This window comes from Paramisgurnus dabryanus, chromosome 11 (genome assembly GCF_030506205.2).
Source record: "Paramisgurnus dabryanus chromosome 11, PD_genome_1.1, whole genome shotgun sequence".
NCBI lineage: Eukaryota > Metazoa > Chordata > Actinopteri > Cypriniformes > Cobitidae > Paramisgurnus > Paramisgurnus dabryanus.
The window spans coordinates 40,274,580-40,285,536 of record NC_133347.1 but is presented as its reverse complement, the minus strand read 5'-3'; the positions used below and the strand labels follow the sequence as shown (position 1 = coordinate 40,285,536).

General features: G+C 38.1%; 1 long non-coding RNA gene and 1 pseudogene across 2 annotated transcripts; both read right to left on the bottom strand.

Annotated features, from left to right (window-relative positions):
• Window positions 1-534: 534 nt before the first annotated feature.
• Window positions 535-651, bottom strand: LOC135765278 (5S ribosomal RNA; annotated as a pseudogene).
• Window positions 652-2,299: 1,648 nt separating this feature from the next.
• Window positions 2,300-9,747, bottom strand: LOC135765264 (uncharacterized). Of its 2 annotated transcripts, none has more exons than XR_010540593.2 (4): window positions 9,634-9,747; window positions 9,070-9,214; window positions 2,728-2,900; window positions 2,300-2,473 (listed from the first exon to the last, which is right to left on the bottom strand). It is a non-coding gene; the product is annotated as an uncharacterized lncRNA (long non-coding RNA). The 2 variants fall into 2 exon arrangements; XR_010540592.2 differs by having other exon boundaries at window positions 2,734-2,900.
• Between the last annotated feature and the right edge of the window lie 1,210 nt (window positions 9,748-10,957).

Genomic DNA, 10,957 nt, shown 5'->3' with positions numbered 1-10,957 from the left:
AAAAGTCAAGATCTTCGCAATTTATCATTGCAAAGGGCTTAACATCAGTCTCACCTGATATGATAATGATTTGATTAAATTATTATATTATATATAAAAATAATAATTAGTTACATATATATAGCGCTTTTCCAGTGCTCAAAGCGCTTTACATATGAATGGGGGAATCTCCTCAACCACCACCAATGTGCAGCATCCACCTGGATGATGCGACGGCAGCCATATTGCGCCAGAACGCCCACCACACACCAGCTTATTAGTGGAGAGGAGACCGAGTGATATAGCCAATTAGTATGAGGGATGATTAGTAGGCCAATGGGCAAGTTTGGCCAGGATGCCGGGGCACACCCCTACTCTTTTTCGAAGGACATCCTGGGATTTTTAATGACCACAGAGAGTCAGGACCTCGATTTAACGTCTCATCCGAAGGACGGTGCTTTTTTTGACAGTATAGTGTCCCCGTCACTATACTGGGGCATTAGGACCCATACAGACCACAGGGTGAGCACCCCCTGCTGGTCTCACTAACACCTCTACCAGCAGCAACCTGGTTTTCCCAGGTGGTCTCCCATCCAAGTACTAACCAGGCTCAGCCCTGCTTAGCTTCAGTGGGCAAGCTGTCTTGGGCTACAGGGTGATATGGCTGCTGGTAAATCTCTGAGAACAGTGAATCACAGCGTAAAACAAGGCATTTACTGCTACCTCTAGGTGGCGCTAGGACTGAAGCTGAATATTGGCATTGAAATGTGTTCAGGCCAAGACTCTTATCAAACATGTGAAGTGTGGGGCAGATTGGACATTGTATGCCTTAGTTATAACAACTTCCGGTTTCATGGCGAAAACGCTGAACTTTGTCAGGCCGCCACGGACACACCTTCCAACGAAAAGTCAAAAGCTCCGCAATTTAACATCGCAAAGGCGTTTAGATGAGATTGACCAAATATGATGACGATCTGACAAAATCTCTAGGAGGAGTTCGTTAAAGTACGAAGCCTGGAAATGACAAAATTTGCACAGAAATCACAGCAAAAATTCAAAATGGCTGACTTCCTGTGAGGTTTAGAGCTTCGCTCCAAGAGACTTTTTTGTAGGTCTTTGGGTGATATATGACCCTACCAAATTTAGTTTCTGTAGGATTTTCGTAGCGGCGGGGCTGTTCTCTTGAAATTTTGCAGGTGGCGCTATCGAGCCATTTCTGCACGCCCACTTCTGGCGCCTATGCCACATGTAAATTTTTGCCACTTCTGACGTGTGTGCAACGTTTTATGACTTTTTGAGCTTGTTTAGCCTGTCAAAATGCGATTCAATTAGCGATACTTTGCCAGGCCGCCACGGACACGCCCTTTAATGAAAAGTCAAGGTCGTTGCTTTTTATCATCACACAAGGTCTGGAGATTACACTGGTGAAATATGATGTTGATATGGTTAAATACCTAGGAGCAGTAAGTCACAGCGTCAAACATGGTATTTCCTGCTGCCTCTAGGTGGCGCTATGAGTGTTACTGAATTATGCCATGTTGATGTGTTCAGGCCTGGACCCTTATCAAACGTGTGAAGTCTGGGGCAGATCGGACAATGTATGCCTGAACTACATCAGCTTCCTGTTTCATGGCGAAACATTACACTTTGCCAGGCCGCCACGGACACGCCCTCCAATGAAAAGTCAAAAGCTCCGCAATTTAGCATCGCAAAGGCCTTTAGATGATACTGACCAAATATGATGATGATCGGATTAAATCTCTAGGAGGAGTTCGTTAAAGTACGACGCTTGGAAATTTCAAAAAATGACAGAGAAAATTCAAAATGGCTGACTTCCTGTGGGGTTTAGAGCTTAGCTCCAAGAGACTTTTTTGTAGGTCTTGGAGTAATAGATGATCCTACCAAATTTCGTATCTGTAAGTTTTTCGTAGTGGGGGGGCTGTTCTCTTGAAATTTTGCAGGTGGCGCTATCGAGCCATTTTTACACGCCCACTTCTGATGCCTATACTACATGTAAATTTTCGCCACTTCTGACGCGTGTGCAAATTTTCATGAGTTTTCGGGTATGTTTAGGCCCTCAAAAATGCGATCCATTTCGGAGAAGAAGAAGAAGAAGAAGAAGAAGAAGAAGAAGAAGAAGAAGAAGAAGAAGAAGAAGAAGAATAAACGGAGCAAAAACAATAGGGTCCTCACACCCTGGTGTGCTCGGGCCCTAATAATAATAAACCGAGCAAAAACAATAGGGTCCTCGCACCCCGGTGTGCTCGGGCCCTAATAAGTGGTTGGTTGTCACTAAGCAGAATTACGCGATCCAATAAAAAACTATACTATACGATTTATTAAGAATAAAAAAATTTAGAAATAAAGGGAAGCAGCGGGTGGTTGCTGGTCAGACATTGGCAGGGCATCACGATGATGGGAGGCCAGTAGATCATGGTGTGATGAGCTTCATGGCAGCAGGAACTGGGTCTGTCAGTCTCAGTGTCCTTGGGTTCTAGGACGAGACAGGGAAAGAGAAACAAAATCCTATTAGCATAAGTCATCACATATAATGCAAGTGTCATACAGTATAATGGATGAAAGTGTGCTCTGTTCCAGACAAGCTAACTATTGCGGCATACGTATATTTAATAGGCGAATTATGTGAATCCTTTGTTAAAGAGATATGTCTTTAGTTTAGACTTAAATTGAACATTGTTGGGCAAAACCTTCCAAAGCTTGGGACCTAAGTAGGTAAAAAGTATTTACTCTAACCATACAGTCCAAGTCTCCTTCGCGGCACTCGAATATTTATAGCTGCAAGCCTGGACCGAACAGCATTTGCCCCAATCTCCTAATTTTCTCCAACCAAATTCTGAACAATATCATAAAGTTGGGAATCTGAAAGGTGTGAATCTCTCAAGACAGAAAGGTTGAACTCTCTAGGAAAGAAAAGAAAGATTTCATTGTAAGTGTATTGGCTTTTTGATGAACATGACAAAAGAAACATCTGATACAGATAACTAGGACAGCTATAATAGAAAAGCATTTAAGACAAACTCCTTTCAAAGTGTTCTATAAAACGACTTTACAATTTATACTTTTAAATATCTTAAAAGCATGCTTTAACAATACTGGAATATATATGTATTGCAAAACTATAAAAATTATAGTTCTTTATAATTTTGCTTAAAATAATAAGAATAGTTCATGTTCCCCAAATCAGCGTATTACAATGATTTTGAGGGATCTTGTGACAATGAAAACTGGAGTAATTGTAGCTACCCCACTCGATTGATGGTCAATACTCATTAACTGATGTTTTTCATTAGCGTTTTATTCGTAACACTCATGTAGACACCGTAAGAGCTACAACAAAACAGACAGATAAAAACAAACACTGTCACTCAAACACATTAACTAACATCACAATAAACAATACAAAAACAAAACATATACCTTATAACCCTCAAGTGGGATGCACAAGACTTAATGGGGGGAGAAAACCGTCGTGCCTTTCGGACTGCGTCCTCCGCAAAGTTAAACACACACACACACCTAGCGCAAACAGAGCGTGCTTTATACACGCCAATCCACGCTAAGGCCGTATCATAATAAAAGTCCTTCAAAAAATGAATAAATACAGACCTTATAAATTCAAACAAATTTGCAATCCTTTACACTCCCACCAAATCATGAGTTATAATAAACAAATGATTTCAAAATTACAACAACACTTCAAACAATACAAATCCAAATATAACAACAAAACAAAAACTTAAGTCTCCAACAATAAAACCAGTTTCTGAACAGGACGTTCAATTACAGAAACTTCCCTAAACATTCTTTCTTCCAAGATTTTTGTAAAAGATGAACCCTAAGTCTCATCGCAAACCAACCATAGATTTGGATGGACATGTACATAGGAGACTACAACATGATTTATCCCTGGGATCCAAAAACCCTTTAAACAAATTTCATTGATGGTAAATCCTTTACCTTGATGTTTAATTCCTTCATGGCAATCAGCTATGATAATTTCTGTGATATAATGGTCCTTGGGGATAATTGTGAGATGTTTCAACAGACTAAGAGAAGAGTTGCTGAGTCTTTCTCCCACCTTAAGCACACAATCACTATCAAGAAATGGATCAAGGTAGTACAATTGATTGTAGGATGACAATTGGCTACCCTTACTTAGTGCATTGAATTCAGTTTCGAACACATGTCTTTGCAAAAGTTTGATTATAAAGCACTCAGCCTTTCCTCTTTCCTCAACTGTAGAGAGTCCCTTTGACTTGTCCTTACGAATCCGCCGTTGAATTGCTCCTATTACCCGAGACCAAGACGAGAACTTTGACAGGTGATTTACAATAGTTTCCTGTTCCACTGCCTTTGCATAAAGTATTTGAGAACATCTGACTTCAGACTCACTTAGTTGTAATTCTGTAATCTCATTGGCAGGAAGAACAATCTTCTTATTAGATAAAGGCACTTCATCAGTAAGACCTCTTGAAACATGGTCTACAGGATTGTCCTTTGTTGGAACGTACCGATTTCCACCTTGATTCCCTCCATCCTTAACTTCCTCTGCCTCTCTTCTGTCAATGATTTCCTCCATAAATTTCACACAGTGCTCCTTATACCTTTGGTCCTTTAACAGTTTTCTCTTTTGATGATTAGGTCTCACAAGAGCAAGTTTTCTGTTATCTGGCAAATTTTGTCTTGCTTTAAAAGGAAGAGCTATTTCATAGTGTCCGGAGCTATTTTCCTTTATTCCGTCACTTAATTTATTTAAAAAGGCAATGTCATCTTGAGAACGAGGTTTATCATCATTTGCATCCTTCAAATCAAATTCTAGAATGCGTATGGCATCTGCTGGAGCCAGTGGAGGAACTTCTTTAACTGAAAGTCTATGGCAGAGACTAGTAATACCTGAAGAGTCAAGCTTGGGTAATGAAGGTCCAACAATGCTCCAACCCAAATCAGTCTTGACAGCATAAGGTTCGTCATTCTCTCCTAAAATCGTTTGTCTTGGTGCCAGCGCCCTAGCACAATTATAGCCAATCAAGAGACCGGCTTCACAGTCTTTCAAAGAGGGAATCTCATCAACAATTGCAGAAAAGTGAGTCCAACGTTTAGCTGTTTCACACGTAGGTATGTGTGCATGGTTAACTGGGATGCAATCCTTAGTATATACAGGAGGGAGATCAATATAAGTGGCAGAACTATAACCCCTTACACGAAGTCCTGAAATCCTTTCACTCTTTACAATGGTATCCTTTTCAGTCATGGTAGTCAATTTCAACTTGACTGGAGATTTATCTGCCTGTAGGGCATTGCTCACTTCTTGATCGATAAAGGTTGTATCACTCTGTGAATCGAGCAAGGCATAAACAAGTTTTTCGGTACTCATGTTGTTAGCTGATGATAGCCATACTGGCACAACCATCGAGGTATAGGATGATCCCTTTCCGGCCACACTCAGAGACAGAACGGCTGTTGAATCATCTTCTTCCCTTGGAGCAGATACGGTTAATGAAGCCAGCCTTTCTGTTTTACTGAAATTATCATCATGAAGGCAAGTAGGATGTTTCCCTTTACACAAGTTACAGAGATGACGATGATGACAGTCCCTTGCACTATGACCAGTTTTCAAACATCCATAACAAAGATGATTTTCCTTTACATATGCTCGTCGTTCTGCCAATGTCTTGGTCATCAATTTGGAACAATCATAAAGCTGATGTTCAGAATCTTGACAAAACACACAAGGAGGTTTGACGTATTTCTCAATGATATTTGGTCTATTATGTTCCAAATCAGTCTGAGTATTAAAGACATTAGCCTTGTTTCCTTTGAACTCGCTGAGATTTTGTCTGTTGACAGATGTTAAACTGAGAGCATAAGATGACGTGACTGGGTTACAACTAATCTCTGCCTCTAATGAGACAAATGTCGCAAAGGTTTTAAAGTCAGGAAAATTCTTATTATCTCTTAAAGTTTGCGTAACTTGTCGATTCCAGCGCGAAGCCACCCAATCAGGTAATTTTTTAACTAACCTTTGGTTCTCATCACAGTCATTGAGAATTTGTAGACTTGCAACATGAGGTATGGCCTCCTGACAAGCATTAAGGAAATCTGAAAATTCTCTAAGTCCAATAGCATCCTTTGATTGAATTTTTGGCCAATCTGCAAGCTTCTGGCGAAAAGCGCGTTGAATCACAAATGGTTGACCGTACCTTTTATCCAATTTGCTCCAGGCATCCTTATAAGCTTCGTCATCACTCCTGTAGAAGGTACCATCAAGGGTTTTATATGCCGATCCACCCACATACCTTTTTAGATAATAAAGTTTATCAGCAGCAGATATACTTTTCCGATCAATCAATGACATAAAGGAAGCCTTCCACTCAACATACTGAATGGGGTCACCATTAAACACAAAGGGTTCTGGAGCTGGTAATCTGTTCAAATTTATACTGTCTTGTAAGGCTTGAACAAGAGAAGGCAATTCAGTTTGAGAAAGAGATATATCATTAGCAGGTTGGCTAGAAAGGCTTGGAGGCAGACAATGTTGTTCCATGATAACACGGTTTGTTAAAGGATGGTCAACGTCCTGCACTGTTATCCGATTATAAGCCTCAAACCTTGCCTGCGCTACTTTCAAATCCTTTTCCGCTTGTAGCTGCTCTAGTTCGCGTTTTTGAGCATCTAAGTCTCTCTCTTGTTTTTCTTGCAAATCTTGAATTTTCTTCTTCCGTTTATTTTCCTCCATTAGCATTTTATACTCCACTTCCTTTGCCGCCAATTCTGCAGCTGCTTCAGCATGTTTTGACGCTACACATGAAGATGCAGCATGATGACTTAACTGAGAACTAGATTTGTGACTAATTCGAGAAACCGTGGACCCATATATAGAACGAGCATAGCTGGATTCGAGTAGATCCTTTAAACGATGTTTTACTTGCTCTACATCAAATTCATCAATGCCTGATATTCTTTCATAGGCAACCTTTATTAAATCTGTTGTCACTGCCTCGCAAGCATCAACACGACGTCTCAGTTCAGTAGATGGCGTGACGTGATTTCTAATGTCAACATAGACACGCATAACCTTATCCTTTTCATCTTCTAGAGTATCAATAAGGGTTGCTAACTGACTCTCAGTAAGATCAGACTTGAGTTGAACTCTTGTTTTACGTGCTAACATTTTCCAGTATTCATACATAGAATTAAGCTTTCTTTCTTTCTTTAAAGCTTCCTCATTTTGAAAAGCAAGCATTTTTTCTGTGGGATTTCGTGGACGAACAGAACGTCGAGTACCTTGAGATTCTGTTAGATCTTCTCGAAGTTTACTGTTAAGTTCACTCAAGGTTTGTTCTGCTCGAAGTTTACCTTTAAGCTCACTCAAAGTCTGTTCTTTAAACTCAATTGTCTCAGTTATCTGTTGTCTCTTTGAAATCTCTGTTGATGTTTGATACTCATTATTAAGGGTTTCAATATCCTGTTGAAGATTACTAATCAACCTTTCACATTCAACCTGATCAAAGTTTGACTCTGTCATTTTTGTTCAGCTCTTGTCATTCACCGAATTAACACACAGTAATATAAAAATGTCCAACACAATTAAAATATCAATTAAATTTCCAGGGTGTAATCATGTAGCCTTGGACATTAATATCAAATGTTTGGTTTTTAAATAACCCCTTTTAAATACAAATATTTCCCTTAAAACTTATATAAATATCACTTTCAACCACAACAAATAATTTGGTCTTTCAAAAAACCTTAAACATTAAAAAACCTTGTTTAAACGTAAATGTCTTTTGTTTGGTTAACTATTTCACCTTAATATTCCTTTACAGCTGGAAAGGTGCGTCGAAAAATGTCACCTGAGGAAGAACACAGTCTTTCAGAGTCCGTAGTGTATCGTTTAGTCCTTAATTTCAACCATAGTTATCCACAAACGAAGCATATTTTTCCTTTAACCATCAGAAATCGACCTGCTGCCCGTGAACACTCACTGCTCAGAGACCCGTCAGCATGGACACCAATTGGTATGCAGCAGACTCGAACGATGAATGGCCAAGCTCTTACTGTAGCTACCCCACTCGATTGATGGTCAATACTCATTAACTGATGTTTTTCATTAGCGTTTTATTCGTAACACTCATGTAGACACCGTAAGAGCTACAACAAAACAGACAGATAAAAACAAACACTGTCACTCAAACACATTAACTAACATCACAATAAACAATACAAAAACAAAACATATACCTTATAACCCTCAAGTGGGATGCACAAGACTTAATGGGGGGAGAAAACCGTCGTGCCTTTCGGACTGCGTCCTCCGCAAAGTTAAACACACACACACCTAGCGCAAACAGAGCGTGCTTTATACACGCCAATCCACGCTAAGGCCGTATCATAATAAAAGTCCTTCAAAAAATGAATAAATACAGACCTTATAAATTCAAACAAATTTGCAATCCTTTACAGTAATGGCTGATGAAAATTCAATGCTGTCAGATGTTGCACATATAAATGACTTTGACAGACAAAGCATTGTTTGTAAAGTTGAATTAGTTAATAAAATAATAGTCTGATTAAACAAGTCATGCTGCATGTGGTACCTGATATTGCTATGACAAACACAAGCCCACAAACAAAATAAATCGAAGTGCAGAACAAATGGTTAACACTGTAGTCACTACTAAGATAAATGATTAACTAATCAGTAGGTATAACATACTGATGTTTAGGTTTAAGTAAAAATTACTTGTGCAGTTAATTATTTAATAATTAATATTACACTCTGTAAAAGCATGTGTTAATTTTTTTACACATTTTTTGTGTTATGCGCTTTAACACATTATGTGCAATTTTAACATATTATGTGTCACTTTGTGTTAAAATAAATAAAAGTGACAACACTTGTATTTAAAGTAACACAAAATGTGTTGTTCCAATAATAACAGAGATTTGTCTGTTTTGGGACAATGCATTTAGTGTGTTGTCCCAAAACTAACACTGTTTGTGTTGTTTCTAACATCAAAACAACATTTTTAATCTGTTTAGAGTGTAGAATGCAATTCTCCATATTACCATATAGAAAGTGCCCCATTTAACTCTTGTGGATATGTTATTGACTGCTGCAGTACTTTGGTCGGGGAGTTGGGAGTCATCAGATTTGGTCATGTATTGCACAAGAGTGACCATTTTCACATAGTGGTGTACTTGAGGTAATATTCTGAAACATGATAACAGAAATAATAAATAATGATTGTCTAAATATAACACGTAAAAAACATAAGAGATTACAAACATCAATGATAAACAACTAACTTTACCATTAAGTTACACAACTTAAAAATATCAGCATAAGATAATAACAAACTGCATAATGAAGTAAATACTACAAAACAACAATAATAAATTGAATATAGAAATGATACTGTATTGTTAGTAAAGCAATAATTAAGCAGAAATGTTGCACTTTTGAAAGAATAAACAAGTAAACATTAAACATATTAGCCGCGATGCTAACGGCACCTGCTCATAAAACATTATCAAATATCACTCAAACAGATCTCGGTGCATCAAAGTTAACACAGCTGCGGTACATTGTAATAATCTGCATTGACGACAACAACATAGAAGAAAACTTACTTGTCACGGACTTTCACTTCCACATAAACGCTAACATATGAATAACTGCATATGAATCCGCGATCTGACTGATACTCTGGGGCCAGTTGTTCAAAGGTAAGCTGATCGGATTTTGGTTATCGGATTGGATCAAATCTTGAAAATGGGTTGTTCAAAAGGGAAAGAAGGAATCTGAAATCAGATTAGATCACAGAATCCAATCCTAGTTTAAATCTGGATCAAACCTTCAGTTTGTGTTGTTCAAAACTTGTCAGTAGGATTTGGATAACTTTGATCCAAAAAAACTAGATTATCCTGATCCCAACAGGGGGTAGGATTTAAAGGTGGATTCCAGGAGGGAAACTTTAAAATTGGTAAAATAACACATTTGTTTGATTTAGTGTATATACTTTTATTTATATTTTGCACTTGACTTGTGTAACCGTTGTAACAGTGATAAAGTAGATATAGTAGACATAGGCTACCAATTAAGCTATTCAGTAAAGTAAAAATAATGAAATGTGAAATAATCCCCCAAACAGATTTCAATCACAAACAAAAATAATATATTCAATTTTTATGTCATTCATCACCGTATATTAATTTCAAGGAAACAATCATCAGAGATGAGCCTGTCAAAAACAATGTCTAACAATGGCATCCCTTACTATTCACCTTATTCCGCCACGCCCCTTTTTAATTCTTGGCTCTTCCGCATTTTGTCAACCGACTTCCGCTGCTAATATGGCACAGTGCATTCGGTGGTTAGTTTGGTGGTTAGAAGATTGTTTGTAGTTCACTATAACTTTAGTGAAATGACAAATATCGCTACTGCTGTAAATGTTTTAAATTAGGAGCACGGTTAAAACTTCATACGACGATTGGATAGTTTTATATTGTCCCATCAATCGTCTCGTGGTTAGACGATATGAAGCGGCCGCGACAAGTAACCTGGCATATTTAATTATCTCGTCCTGTCAGGAGTTGATGGAGCAGCATTGAAAATTATTAAAAGTATGTCTACCAATATTTACACAGTGATTTCGTCTTTTTTATAGCAAATGTGCACCTTAGCCAGTCCAATAACTATTTCGTTTTTATGTGGTAATGTACCATGATAGAATTCATTTGCAAACTTGCCAACACTTATTCCTTCAAATCAGGAGACTTAAATCCTTTTAAGTGGAATCTACAAAGCTCACATATGGTTTAAGAAATTCCTTACAGATAATAACTGATCACACTGTAAAGGTTTATATAACTGCATGGCAGGTTACATCTGATCACATAGTAACTGTTTAATATAACTGCATGACAGGTAACAGCTGATCACATAGTAAATGTT